Genomic DNA, 14161 nt, shown 5'->3' on the forward strand with positions numbered 1-14161 from the left:
AGTTGACAATGGAGAGATATAGGCATCATGCTGTGGGAGCCTGGAGGAAGGTTTCAGGGGTTTGGAATGGGGGCAAAGCTTTCAAAGGAGGTGACATTTGAGCACACCTTTAAGAACTGGAAGGATTGCAGCAAACAGACTTTTAGGTTGGAATAAGCCAGATGAAGAGACCGTACGTTAGTGCTCTAGGCATTTCCTACCGTGTCCTTTGGCCAAAGCTATGGGAAAAGTGTCAATGCACAGAAACATGAGAAGATCTCCTGCTGATATTCTGGTCCAACTGACTATGCTTATTTTATTTCTATTAGTACATGCGTCCCTTCCTTCTTCACATGATGTTCCATTGCTTGAATTTTTCTTTTTCTTTTTTTTTCTGGTTATTATCCTGTCTTTCCTGCAAGGTTGGTTTACCCTCACTACCATGCTCCTTTGAACTACCTCATTCTCTTATCCCCAAATACTTTAAAACGCCCTTCTATCTTTTACTCCTCAGCTCTTATTTTCACATGCAACATTTAAGGCAGCTTTTTAATTTCCTTGTATTGATTGGATTGATGTGTTTGCGATATGAAGAGACTACTTTCTCTTCTCTGGGCTTTGGATCATCAAGTCTATAATGCCAAAGTCAAGTCAGTACTTACATGCGTATAGTGCCTTTGCAGCCTAGAGGAGATAAGGTCACAGCGAAAGGAAACAGGTTGTTAAAATCTGTTGGAATGAAACATCAGGTGCCTGGCTTGTCTGAAAACGCAAGGTAGACTTTGCATTCTGTGGCTGGCATGTTAGCAACCTTTGATGTTTACAGCCTTACATTTTGATACTTTTAATAATGTAATATAACTTTACATCAACTGAATCCAGGCAATTTCACCATCCACTACATTATTAATTCCAGATGGGAAAATTCATTAGGGTTCAAATTTTGTTTGAGGCCCAACTGTTTCTTAAATTATTATTACAATTATTATCTATTTATTTTTTTACAACTGATGGGAAGGGAAATTTAACAGCTGTGTGATTAGCAGGGCATGAAATTAAAAATGTTTTGCACAGAATCGAGAGGTTGTTTACTACAAAATTCCTCATCTGAGAATTAAGTATCATTAAGATTGGCCACAAGATGCTCTCTCTCACCATTTAAGTTCGATTTTTCACATCTAGTTCTTTGCTAAAAGGCCTTTAACCTTTTCTGGAAGGAAAAAGGCTGGTCAGATCATCACAAGGCATTTCTAATGTTTACAGTCAAGGTAACAGCCACGTTTCTATCACTCACAAAGTACCAGCGTGACGAGAGATTCAGCCTCACTGCTCATTGCAAAGATTGAGTAAGTCCCAGATTGAGGAAGTCTGGTCAATTAGAAAAGGCTGCAGCCCCATCAGTGGCTTGAGTCTTCTGCTCTCAAAATCCAGGAGTGTCCTCTCTCTGTGAATGCAGGTGCAGACATCTAGAATGTGATGTTTACCCGTACTTTTCCCTTTACTGATAGGATGTCATTTCTTAGACCTTTTTCCAGAAATCCTTCCTTTGGGTTATATAGAAAGTGCCACATGCCACTTCCTTTGTGTGGGATGTTGGCAAGCCTGCCGCAGCAACACTGGAGCAGGATGGTCCGGTGCATTGGCTGAAGTCTCTTTGCTAAGGTTTGAAGCCAGTTCTGCTGTTTGCTCTGTTGAGTTGCATGCTCTCTCTGCAATTCATTTGCCTCATCCCCTTATTTAAAAGAGGTGAAAACTCTACCACCTCCAAGGTTACTCTGAGAATTCTAGGAGTTAGTACCTGGGAAATGTTTAAGGCCCTGCCTGACTTAGAGTTTATGCTCAGTCACTGTTGTGTTTCTTAAGCGACCCGGCATTGTGTGTGTGGAGGGCCTTAACACACATGCGACACAGCCTTGCTGAGCTTTCAGCCTGGAGTCTTTCATCTGTTCCTGTCTTCTCTTGAATAGAGTCTTTCTTATATGATAATTATTTATATACTTGTCTTAACTCTTTAGACAGGTTTTATCTTTATATTCAATGAATTTAGCTTTACCCTGTCTCTGCCCTTAAGAGATTTTTTGGGGGAGGAGAGTGGGTTGGTCAAATTAATGCAGGTGACTCTTATTGGAGAGAGAGTTGGCTCGATAAGAGCTATGATATTTAGGTAATATCCTCTGATACAGGGATTTGTGTCCACTAAAGGAGAGATATGTTAGTTTTGGTGGGATTGGAGACAAATGTGATGAAAATGAAGGAAGTCTGCCTGGAGGAAGAAACATGTGAGGCCTGAACACTGGGTGGAATTTGACCTGGTAGCAAAGGGGAAAAGCCTTCCCAGGCTAAGTGGAGGGTGTGAACTACACCTGATTTTCTTTGAATTTCCCATGTGCTGCCCTCTGGGCACCATCCAGGCCCTTGGAGAGCTGCTATTGTGGGATGGAACCTCCCCTGGAAAGCCAGTGAGTTTGTGAGTGAGGTTCTGGGTTCTGTATAAAAAGTTGACAGGGGAGCCACCAACCCCCCTGCCCTCTTATTTTCTAAGTGTCTCTGAAAGGGGATTTGCTTTTAGGTGGGAATGGAAGAGAGGAAGACTAGGAAGTATGAAGACAGGAGATCTTGGATGCTTGTAGAGGGATTATAATGAAAACTGTTGAGTGCTCTTTATCTTTTTCTCTCAGATCACTTTTAGGGGTGATATAAGCACTTTTGCTTTTTTTTCCCCCTTTAAATATCAAAGTATCCTCCCCCCCCCCGCCCATCTCTATTTTTCTTAGGAGCCAGTATTAAGATGACTCTTGTCTTCTGCCTTTAAAAATAAATCTGGGTGGGGTCATGCAAGAGAGTGTTTCCTGGAATACATTACTTGCTGGGCAATAGATCTGGGTGTTTAAATACCTTTCCTGTAGAAGAAGGTCATTATAAGTGGAGATGCTACCAGCAGCCCTGTGGTGGTTGAGGAGTATGATTCCACACTGGCTGCCCTGCGTCAGCTCTCTGCCATGTCAAGGTGGTTTTAAATTTACTGTCACTTTTAGTAAGTGACCCAGTGAGGCACCATAATGTGCCTGTGGCTGGCCAAACATTACTTGGCGTGGTTGAAAAATACTGAGACTGGAGTTTTAGCAGCACCCTGGAACATGCCCTTACAAGTATTAAAGTTATCCAAGCAGCGCTTTTTGTGAGGTTGCCATTCCAGCACGGGAAGCACTTCTCCCTGCCCTTGCTCAAAACATCCATGTCGTTGCCTGCAGAGGTAATGATGAACCAGCCCCAAAAGTCAAAGAATCATGAAATGTAAGGCCATGAAATCCACTTACTTCATTCTGAGTGTGAGAAAACCAAGGCCCTGACACAAATACTGTTGTGCATGGCAGTCTTTTGCTTAGATGGGGGAGTATCAGATCTCAATTACCTTGTGAGCTCTCTGCCTGACAGTTTCTCATTGTCTCAGAAAGATGATGAGAAAATGCATCCTTAAAGAAAACGGATTCTGAGGAAAGCCTATAAGTAATTAGAAAGAAAGAGAGAAAGAGAAGAAGGAAAAAGGAGTTCCCTTAGCATTGCCTGATATCACAGAGTGTATCTGTAGCATAGGGAAGACCCAGGCCTCTTGGGGTGAGGATCCTTCTATATGACAAGAAAATCTCAAGAAATGGAAACCACTTTGACTGTCAAAGGCTTTGGTTGGTTATTGTTGCATCTGTTATAAAATCTGGGGTAAGTAAAGGTAGAGTTTAACAGACAAGCTTCTAGTTGAGTTGTAGACCTTATCCTTCAGGGATAGAGATGTTGCCAGGAATAAAGCTTTGTCCTTGTCATAACCCATTGTCATTTGCATGGCAGCACTTCCTGAAATGTGCTCCATGGAATACTAGCTCCACAAATGGCCAGATCCATTTGGGAATCGGCTATTTTTATAGCCACTCGTCTTAGGGATTCTCCATGCATCTTCAGCAGGAATGACTCGGAGAAGTCCTGTGGATAAAAGCATTAGCCACAACATTCCTTAAATTCAGGTTTTGTCAAATTTATTTCATAATGGAATCATTTTGTAGACAGTTTCCCAGACTCGAGTTTTGTGGAACATTCTTTGGATAGCATGACTTTATTGTTAAAATTCTTAAGGTTTATACTGTCATCTTGTAATGATCTCCTGTGAGATATAAAGTCATTTGGAGTACAGTACAGATCTTCGTCTGCCCTCCCTTCACCATAGGAGGAATTACAGGTTTATTTCAGGATCAAACACTTTGCAAATGAAATGTTGTTAGGAGAGGAGGGAAAAAAAAACCTTTTAGAGCCTAATAATTGCAGAAAGAAGACAGTGTTATACCAGCCAAACCCAATTTTGTGAATTAGGGCTTTAACTTGGAGAGTTGTTCCTGAAAATAGCTTGTTTTTAAGCAAAACTTTGTTGGCTTTTGGTGGTAGGCTTTTTTCACCATCAAAGGCACGAATATGGGTGATTTTAAACTGTGACATGTTCCTTGCATTCAAAACCAAGGTTTATGGAGGAAACAACGCCTTTTAAAAAACTTTTCTGAAAAGTTGGTTTTGACTATTATGGCATTTTCTTCTGTTTATTTAGGATATTAGCTTGCTTGCTTGTTGCTTGCTTGCTTGCTTTCTTCTTTTTTTTTTTTTTAAGCTTGAAGAGTCCTTGTTGATCTGCCCAAGCCTGCACTTGACAGATGAGGAAATAAAAATCCCCAGAAGGCTTTGGTAACCTTTTTTAATTCACTGTCCTAGTCAGTGACAAAACCAGAACTAAAATCAAGGTCTCTCATTTACCTGTTTCATAACTTTTTTTTTTTAATAGTATACTCTTAAAAAGAAAGGAGTTATTGGGGCACTTGGGTGGCATAGTTGATTCAGCATCCAATTCTTGGTTTTGACTCAGGTCATGATCTCAGGGTTGTGGGATGGGCTGTGTGCTCAGTGGGGAGTCTGCTTGATACTCTGTTTCTCCCTCTTCCCCTGCTTCCCCCACTCAAGCTCTCTCTCTCTCTCTCTCAAATAAATAATTTTTTTTTAAAAGAGAGGAGTTATTTGCTTCTTTTGATTAGATATAGATAGGTAGATGCATCCATGCATAGATACATGATAAAAGCAAATTTATTTTATAAATAAATTTTACAAGATAAAAGCCTGTAAGTAGAAACTCCTTTACTTTTAAGGTAAGAAGACCCTTCCTAGTCCTTTGGCTGTCATCCAGGTCCTTTGTTACTTGTCGCTTGAAAAATGTATTCACTTCAGTGGAGGAGATATGTGTGAAAGAGAGGCTCATGCCCAGTTTGTCCTCTCTTGGTCTTATTTCCAGCTGAGGGATTCACCCCTGCGAGGTGGTAGTTAACTGGCTCATCACCAGCTGCCCTAGGACTATGGCTTAGTTATCAGCCACCATGTGGTTATTTCTCTCCTTTGCCCCTGCTCCTTCCCAATTTCAGCCTCCTCTTTGCCCAGCACTCATGGCTCAGCAGGAAGGCCATCTCATTCCACAGACAGGAGAGAAAGCTTGGCTCCAAAGAAGACATTCCTCCTGCTAGGTTTAAGCCAGCTGCAGCAAAAGCAAAAGGAAATTCTCATGCCATTGAATTTCTTCCTTTAGGTAAGAGGATTTGTTAGAGTAGAGATCGTGGGATTGTTCCCATTAGAAATCTCTAGTCTGGTACTAGCTGTTATCTGTGCCGTGGGAACATGGACAGGGAAGAGCACTGGATTGGCTGATGGGGAACATGGGTTTTGGGCTGCACTTCTCTGCCCCCAGTCTCTGGGATTCCTGGGGAAACTAAGAGACCTCTCTGAGCCTCATTTGACCCCATCTCTGCAGGGCTTGGGGGGTCATGATTCCCGGAGTTGTTGAGAGGATTAAATGAGATAATGATACAAATAGGCTTTGTAAACCACAAAACACCCTATGAATATGTTATTTATTCCGGCATCATTATCCTCAGCGGTGATAACAAACACATGCACGCTGCTGCCTTTGAGCCAGGTACCATTCTAAGCATCTTACCTCTATTAGCAAACAACGTGGCCAGCAGCTCTGTGTGCTGGTGAACAGCGCCCGGCACCATGGGTCGGGGGGGCTGGTGGTCACCGGGATCAGTAAGGTGACTTTCCCAGGGGGTGTGGGCGTGTCCCTTCCCTCCCCAGGGCCTGAGTTGTACTTTTAGTAAAAGAAGCACTTGGACTCTGGTTCAAAGTCGGGCGCTTCGTGTTCTGGCCTTTGTGATCCTGTGAGGCAGTGATCTGTTTCTCCCAGGCTTAGTCACTGATTACTAATCAGAACTCACATTTGACCGAAGGCTACCATAATCTTCACTTTACCGGTGAAGAATCACTTACGCACTGAGAGTTCAGGAGCTTTGGCCAGGCCGCCCAGCCCTGCGTGTCGGAGGCGGGATGCCCATCCTGCAGGCCAGGTGCCCCCGAGCTGTGGCGGCGATGTAGATCAGCGATCGCGGCTGTGCCATGCTGTCGGGCTCCTCATCCTATCAGCTTCTCGGTTCTCCTTTCTCCTTTAGGTGTGTGTGTGGTGCTTGCTGTCATTTCCCTGCCCGATTAGGTCCCCAAAATCTTGGCTGCGAGGTTTTCAGGCCGGGCCCACGTCTTGCAGCATCTGACGCGGGGCTTGGCACACCGTAGCATCCCCCTTGACCAGCACAGCTTTTCTCTCCACCCTCTAGACCCTTCCAACCCCTCAGGGAGGTCTGCCGCTGGCATCTATTGAAAGTGTGTTTGGCAGAATGACCTTTTCACATCCGAAGCTGCTTGAGGAGGCTGCTGGGCCCCCGCGCTGGACAAGTCTCCACAGGGGAGAAGTGTTTCAAGCTGCAGCCTGTTTGTTTTCTGCAGGGCATGGGCACTCTGACCCTCTCCTGGTTGCTTAACTCTGCCAGTCTTTTGGCTGCTCCCGCTTTGGTTTTGCTTGGAGCGATTTTATTTTTCTAAAGGCCTGGTTTGACTTGATACAGCACAAGATTTGTAGCCTCGTTGCATCTGGGAAAGGAGTCACACCCATTGAAGTTGGGAGAAAATGGACTCTTAGAACCCCAAGGAAATTGACATCAATCTTAGACTGTGGACATCTTCCATCTCTGTGTCTGCCTTCCTTCTTTGTGTGGTGCTGTTCCAAGATCTCTTATTGGGTCCAGCTTTCTTGGATGGTTGCCTTTAGCTCCTAATCCACTCAAGTGGATTTTACTGTTAATATACCAAGAATAATGTGATGCGCTCTGCAGTTCGTTATTCATCCATCTGCGTGTGAATTATGTGATACTATCTACCTATTAGACACTGACCCAGGCACAGTGGGTGATACCAAAATAAATTAGACACAATTTATTTGTGTCTAATACAAAACAATCCCTGTTTTCAAGAATCTAATACTTTGAGCAAGGAGAGGTCATTAATTCAATCAACGACTAGTTCTTGAGTGCCCACCATGACCAGAACTGTGGATACCAGGCAGATACAAGCCCTCTCATTGCAAGAATGACAATGACCACATTCATAATTTCACAGATAATTATGTAATTGTGGTTGTGATACATGCCACAAAACAAGATACATACCGGTTGTCATGGGAATATTACACACTTTTTGTTTTCTGGCCTAGTTTGTGGGCAAGGTGTGTTTCTCCCAAAAAAATGGAGTTAGCCAGGTAAAAGATGGGCAGTGGAGAATGGGCTTGGTCATAGACACCTCTCATTAGGTACAAGATGGTCAAGAGTCAGCTCAAGTGTGGAAGTTGAGAGGAGGAAATTTTTAAAACCTGGGTTGATGCTAAAACTCTTCTTGGTATATATATTTTTTGCTGTCCCCTCTATACATGGCAGGCTTTTTAAAATTGTGACCTATTTTAGTAATTGTAAATTGACTTAAGGAAAAAAAAATTCTGTTTTTCCTTCCTACTTAAATGTGTTAAAATAATTCACTGTATTTCATATGTACGCCCAAGGTCTTTGAATCCAATTAGTAAGAAAAACATTTTTTATGTCATTGTTGAGAAACGCAAAAATAAATAACTGGTAAAGAGAAACCCAAATACGAACGCCTTGGGCTTTCTGCCGGAACCTGGGAGTGTCTTGTTGTTAGACATATTTTCAGACGTATCATTTTCATTCTGAAGGTATTAATTTATTTATTGAGAGTGCCTCCGTTAAGTATTTTACTGGACTGTTGGAGGTGAGAGGAAGGGTAAAGGCAAAGCTGCCACCTACTGCCATTCAGATTATGTTGTGCTCCATGTCAGGAGAGCAAGTGGAACTCAAGTCCTACCCTCCCTCTATTTGCCAACCCAAGACAAGGTGTGTTTTTCTAATGTGCACAAAAGAAACTAATGGTTAGCAGAGGCCTGGCTATGGAAATGTCTTGCAAAGGTTTGTTTTTCTCTGAAAGCACTCATAGTTTAGTGGGGAGGCAGACATGGGAAGAACTAAACATAATTATATTGCCAGCTAGAATGAGAGATGTTAACCAGAGGTACAAATAATATTCTAAGGGAGCTCAGTTGAAGGATTTTTAACTCTGACAGAATGGGGAGAATAAATTTATATAACATTTGAAGAGCCTACACGGTTGGGTACATCTTTATTTCTTTCCTTCCTTTTTTCTTTTCTCTCTCTTTTTTTTTTGTTCTTGTTTTTTCTCTCTTAATAAGAGCTTTATTGAGATCTAATTCGTATGTCATACAATTAACTCTTTTAAAGTGTACAATTCAGCAGTTTTTATTATATTCATGGAGTTGTAGAGCCATCACCAAAATCAGTTTTGGAACATTTTCCTCACTTCAAAAAGAAATCCACGCCCGTTGGCAGCCATTTCTTATTTCCCCAAACTTCCTTCATCTAATCCTGAGCAGCCACTCATCTGTTTTCTGCTCTGTAGAGTTGTCTATTCTGGACATTTCCTATAAATGGAATCAGATAATAGATGATCTTCTATAACTGATTTCTTTCACTTAGCATAGTATTATCCAGTTTCATCTATGTGGTGGCATGATAAGTAGGTTTTTGACCGCAGTAGAGTGGAAGAGGTTCACCCCAAAATGAGGTATTAGAGTGTGAGCTAAGAGAAGGACCTTTTTAAGAAAGTATGGGCTATGTTTGAGAGGTTGAAAGTAGAATATTGAGTAGAATCTGCAGAGTAGGGCCTATGAGGGGACATTTTGGGAAATGTAATTGGAAATACAAATTGAAATCAGGTTATGAAGAGTAGGAATAGGTTTGAACTTTTTTTCAAGATGCAGTTGTTTTTCAAAGGGGAGTAACATGATGTAATGGATGTAATATGAAGAAAAATTGATGGTTAAAACCTGAGGTCACCTAGGTTGGCTGTGGTGAGCCAAGTATGAAATTAACTATACCTAATTCCTGAATATTTTTCTTCATATTCCATTGCTCTTACTCTGTATTTGTTAGCTAGAGTGAGTAGAAAAAGCACAGATGACTGTTATAATTATTTTTTTAGATTATTAGAATTGTATGGAAAAATAAACCAGAATAGGTTATATAGTTAAAAATGCTATTCTTTCAGCACTTGGGATGAGGCAGCATTTTTCATGGTAAAGCACACTCTGTATATTTGATCACATCATGAGGAAGCAGGCCCTCCCTTACGCATTTGGTTGTCTCTGTAGGCATGCTGTTTTGGATAAAGAGTCTGTATTAGTCGATGTGGGCTGCCATAACAAAAGGTCGTAACCTGAATGGCCTAAACAACAGAATTTTATTTATTTGCTTATTTATTTTTTTGTGGTTCTAAACAGGCTAGATGTCTGAGATCAGGGGTCAGTATGACCAGGTTCTGGTGAGAGCTCTCTTCTGGGCTTATAGACGGCCACCTTCTCACTGTGTCCTCACAGGGCAGAGGGGGGAGACAGAGCAAGCTCTCTGGGATCTTTTGTATGAGGGCATGAGTTTCATCATTCGGACCCCACCCTCATCAACACCTAATTATCTCTCAAATGCCCCACCTCCACATATCACTTTGGGGGTTAAAGGCTTCAACATACAAATTTGTAGGGGGCACATTTCAGTCCATAGCAGTGTCACACTTTGTTTTGATTTCCTTTTGACTCTTGTCCTTGGATGTATTCCTTCTATTCATTTGACAGACTTTTGCTAATCACATGGAAGTCAAAGGTATCCTCGTGTAGCTGGCTTACATTTGCTTCTCTTGACGCCTACAGAAATCCTCAGTGCTTGTTTCTGTGCTGCTCACGTCACAGGCTTTTGCAAGAGGAGAGATTTTAGAGATTATCTGGTTTAAGGACTATGAAATGAAGGGTTAGCGGTCCATGAGCCTCCTGGAATTGTTTGCATAATTCTGCATATTTGGACGGGTGTATATTCTCTGCACCCCCATCTCCATCAGACTGTCAGAAGGTTTCTGTCCTTCTAAAGAGGAAATTCTCTTTTATGCTAATCATTTTGAGCTCCTTACTTTATTTCATCAAATCTTTATAACTAATCTTCATGGATTAGGAAACTAAGTACAGAGTTCAGTTAATTTGCCCAAGGTCACAGAGCTAGTAGGTGACAAAACCCAGGTTCAGACTGTGTGTTCTGACGTCAGAGCCTGTGGTCCTTGCTCTCATGCATTCTTAACCCACACATCCTTTGCATTACTCTCTTCTACCTATTTTAGACTCTGGAGTTGGTTGGCTCTCATTAAATAAATAAGTAAGTAAGTAAGAGAGACACAGAAACATGTCCCTGATGGTGCTGTGATTAAAGACACATAGCAGTGATAGAAACCCAAAGTCAAATCATGAGACTTCAACACATATTTTTAAATTAAATGAAAAATGCTCCATTTTGACTTTTGGTTCTGTCACTGAGTCCTTTCTTGTCTCCTTTTCTTTCTCCGCCTTCCTCTCTCCCCTTTCTTCTCTCTGTTTCCTTTCTTTCTCCAACAAAGCACTATTGAATGAATACTCACCTCATCCAGAGCTGGGATGGAATTATTAGTAATTGGGTGTTTTACTGTTCCTAAGATGGTTTTATGAATGGGGACCTAGGGACTATCTGACTCTTCTGTAGCTTCTGGAGCATCCTCCAGGGAGCTGTCCTACATGAGCTGTTGAGGGAAGGCAAAGTAGCGGAAACCAGGGCCTTAACCTAGTACAGGGTAGGCTCCCTGATTTCTGATTTTGGGGCCTAGATGGTGCCATTCATTCAAATAGGCAGTACTGAATGGAGCTCCACATTTACGTGGGTATAGGGTAGAATGAGAGGTTTTAAAAAGCCTTTCAGACTTGAAACTTCTTCAAATGAATCGCTGAATAGGGGTGCCTGGGTGGCTCAGTGGTTGAGCGTCTGTCTGCCTTCAGCTCGGGGTGTGATCTTGGATTCCTGGTATCGAGTCCCACATTGGGCTCCTCAAAGGGAACCTGCTTCTCCCTCTGCCTATGTCTCACCTCTCTCTCTGTGTCTCCCATGCATAAATAAGTACAATCTTTAAAAAAAAAATGCTGAACATTCCAGCCTGGAGTTTGGAAGAAAGGTTAGGACTAGAGTTGGGAGCAGTCAGAATATGACTAAAGCAGAGCAGTGGGGGACGGGCCGGAAGACAGCACCTCTCGTTCGGGAGGAGCAGAGGGCCCGTCCCCAGGTAAAAGAAAAAAAAAAAAAAAAAAAGAAAAAAAAAATAAAGCAGAGCAGTGGATGAGATTGCTCAAGGAATCTGGAGAGGAGCAAACCTTCTGCATCCCTTCCTTCCAGAGCATGGCACTTGCCTCATTTGCCTGGGTAGCCCTTCCTAATTGTTACTAACTCAGGTGGTGTCCCCCAGTCTCTGGTCTCCTGGAAATGCCTTTTGTCATTTAATCTCATGTCCACCCAGGCCCCTGTATATTCAGTGGAGCTAGAAGGTAGGTGGCATGATGCAGTGGAACTCGTATTTATTTCGAACTCTGTAGTCTGGTTCTCTGAATCCAGGCTTTGTCATTTGCTGTTTGTGTGATTGATCGATCGATTGATTTTCTCAACATCAAATTCCAGGTCTAAAAAATGAGTTACTAATATCTGTCTTGTCTTTGTCACAGAGTTGGTGTTCACTTTTTAATTACCATAAAGATTACAAAAGCTCTTTAAAAGGAGTCTTTAAAGAAATCATCTTTTGGGGTGCCTGGGTGACTCAGTTGGTTAAGTATCCAACTCGATCTCAGTTCAGGTCTTGATCTCATAGTCATGAGTTCAAGCTCTGTGTTAAGGAAAGAAAAATAAAAATAAATAATCTTTTTCTCCATTTACATATAGTAATTATGATGTTTATTTTCACTCTCCAGGTAAACTCTCTGGTCTTTCGGATTTATGTACACTTTTTCTTTTACAGCCTCCTCAGTACCTAAAACAATATGCATGTTAGATGTTCATTGTATGGTAATAATTAGGGTCTTAGGTATTTTTTTAAGTTGTTGTAGAATTTTTTTGTTTTGGAAGGGTTTTTCCCAGATGGTAATGGGATGTTAACTTCTGCTTACGAAGTTTATTCTTTGACTATACTGGTCCCCTCTCCTGTGTCTTACCATCTGCACCTGTGCTCTCTTCCCACCATATATGGTCATGTTCTTACCTGGTATTCTTACTCTGTCCTAGCACAGGTCCCATTAATGTGTCTGTTGACACTTAAAACCCTGTAGGAACATAGGGCTTAACTACCTGATGGAAAACTTAAGGCCCAGAGAGCGTTCCATATTTGGTTCCAGTCGGTATGGTGCTGGTTTATCAATGATGCAAATTCTGTGCTTCCCACGGAGGCTTACTGGTGTTTAGCTTCTTGCTATTCTATTTATTTTTATTTTTACTTTTTAAAAGTTTTTACTGTGAAATTATTGACTACTTTCAGATACTCAGTTTTATGAGGATTCTGTTTTTGAATCCAATCCCATTCTACTGTACTTTCTTTTTCAGCCTGTTGTGGTATGTTTGTTCCTAGTCCTCATCAGGGATGACACCAGACCCAAAAAATATTTTGTCACGTATTTCTGGAAAATTTAGTATGTGTGTTTGTTTGTTTGTGTTGACCATGGATAGCATGGACACATGTAATACATTTGAATTGATATTTTTGGTAAATTTTATCTTCAGTTTTCTCTACTTTCTCCTCACCTCCTTAGCATGGTTTGCCACAAATAGATATACACTCTACCTAACAGAAGTTATTTTCTTTATCAGGCACTGTGTAAGATGCTTTGTGACTTGAAAACCTGAATATTGGTTCTGCCTAAGATTCAAGGACCTTATTGGCAGATGTAATAGGAAAATTATAACACTAGTGGGTTAGGATACATCTAGCATTAAAGGCACAAAAGTATGTATTAGGGGTATGTGAGGGGAAAAGATTAAACTTGAGTCAGCACTCTCCAGAAGTTGCAGGTATACTCATCTTTCATTGTAAATTTAACACCTAAATTCTTTCTCTCTGCTGAGTTCTTTGTATATAACATAAAATTATATTTTAATTAATTATGAATATATTTCATATATACATATGTATATATCTGCTTCTATACTATATAAAATGTCACCTAATATCTGCCTCACCCCAACCCCTGACCCTTCAATTTTTATTTTATCATGATTTGAATAGTATCAAGGCAGACTGAAAGATTTACACACTTTTTCAGAAAGTGACCAAAAAAAAGCAATTGGAGGGATGATTGATATGTATCTCAATGTTTAGAAAACCGTAGGAATTAGTGAGAAAGGTCTGTGGCATATCAGGAAATAAGAAACTATCTTGCCAGTTGCTGGAGATCATTGCTCAGACCCTTGGAAAATGTACCTTCAATAGATAATGCTTAAATCTTAGTGTGTGTGTGTGTGTGTGTGTGTGCATACGCATGTGCACACGTACGCGCACACACAGAGTCTTTTTGCCTTATTAACCATTTATTCTTAGTGTCTCTTATTTGATGATTTCTTTTACCCTATTCCTTTCTAAATATTACCTCCACTGGGACCTAATTAGAACCCCTCAGAATTCACCGAATGTTCGAATATGTGTGGGTTCCAAATGTTACCTTTAGATATTGTATGGTATTAGAAACTTATTATGATTATCTAATGTGTATCCAGGTATATAAACACCTCTCTGCCAAATGTATTGTCAAACTGCAGTGAGGAAAGTCAAGGAAGTACTTCTCATTAGCTCTAGAATTTTGAAGGGATTT

The 14161-nt window shown here is 41.2% G+C and overlaps 1 protein-coding gene across 15 annotated transcripts in view; it reads left to right on the plus strand.

The window, feature by feature from the left end:
• The window catches only part of LOC112645817 (LIM domain containing preferred translocation partner in lipoma), a 670895-nt gene that overhangs the window by 189839 nt on the left and 466895 nt on the right, over positions 1 to 14161 (plus strand). The window lies entirely within an intron of this gene.

Source organism: Canis lupus, chromosome 34 (genome assembly GCF_003254725.2).
Source record: "Canis lupus dingo isolate Sandy chromosome 34, ASM325472v2, whole genome shotgun sequence".
In the NCBI taxonomy this organism is placed as follows: domain Eukaryota; kingdom Metazoa; phylum Chordata; class Mammalia; order Carnivora; family Canidae; genus Canis; species Canis lupus.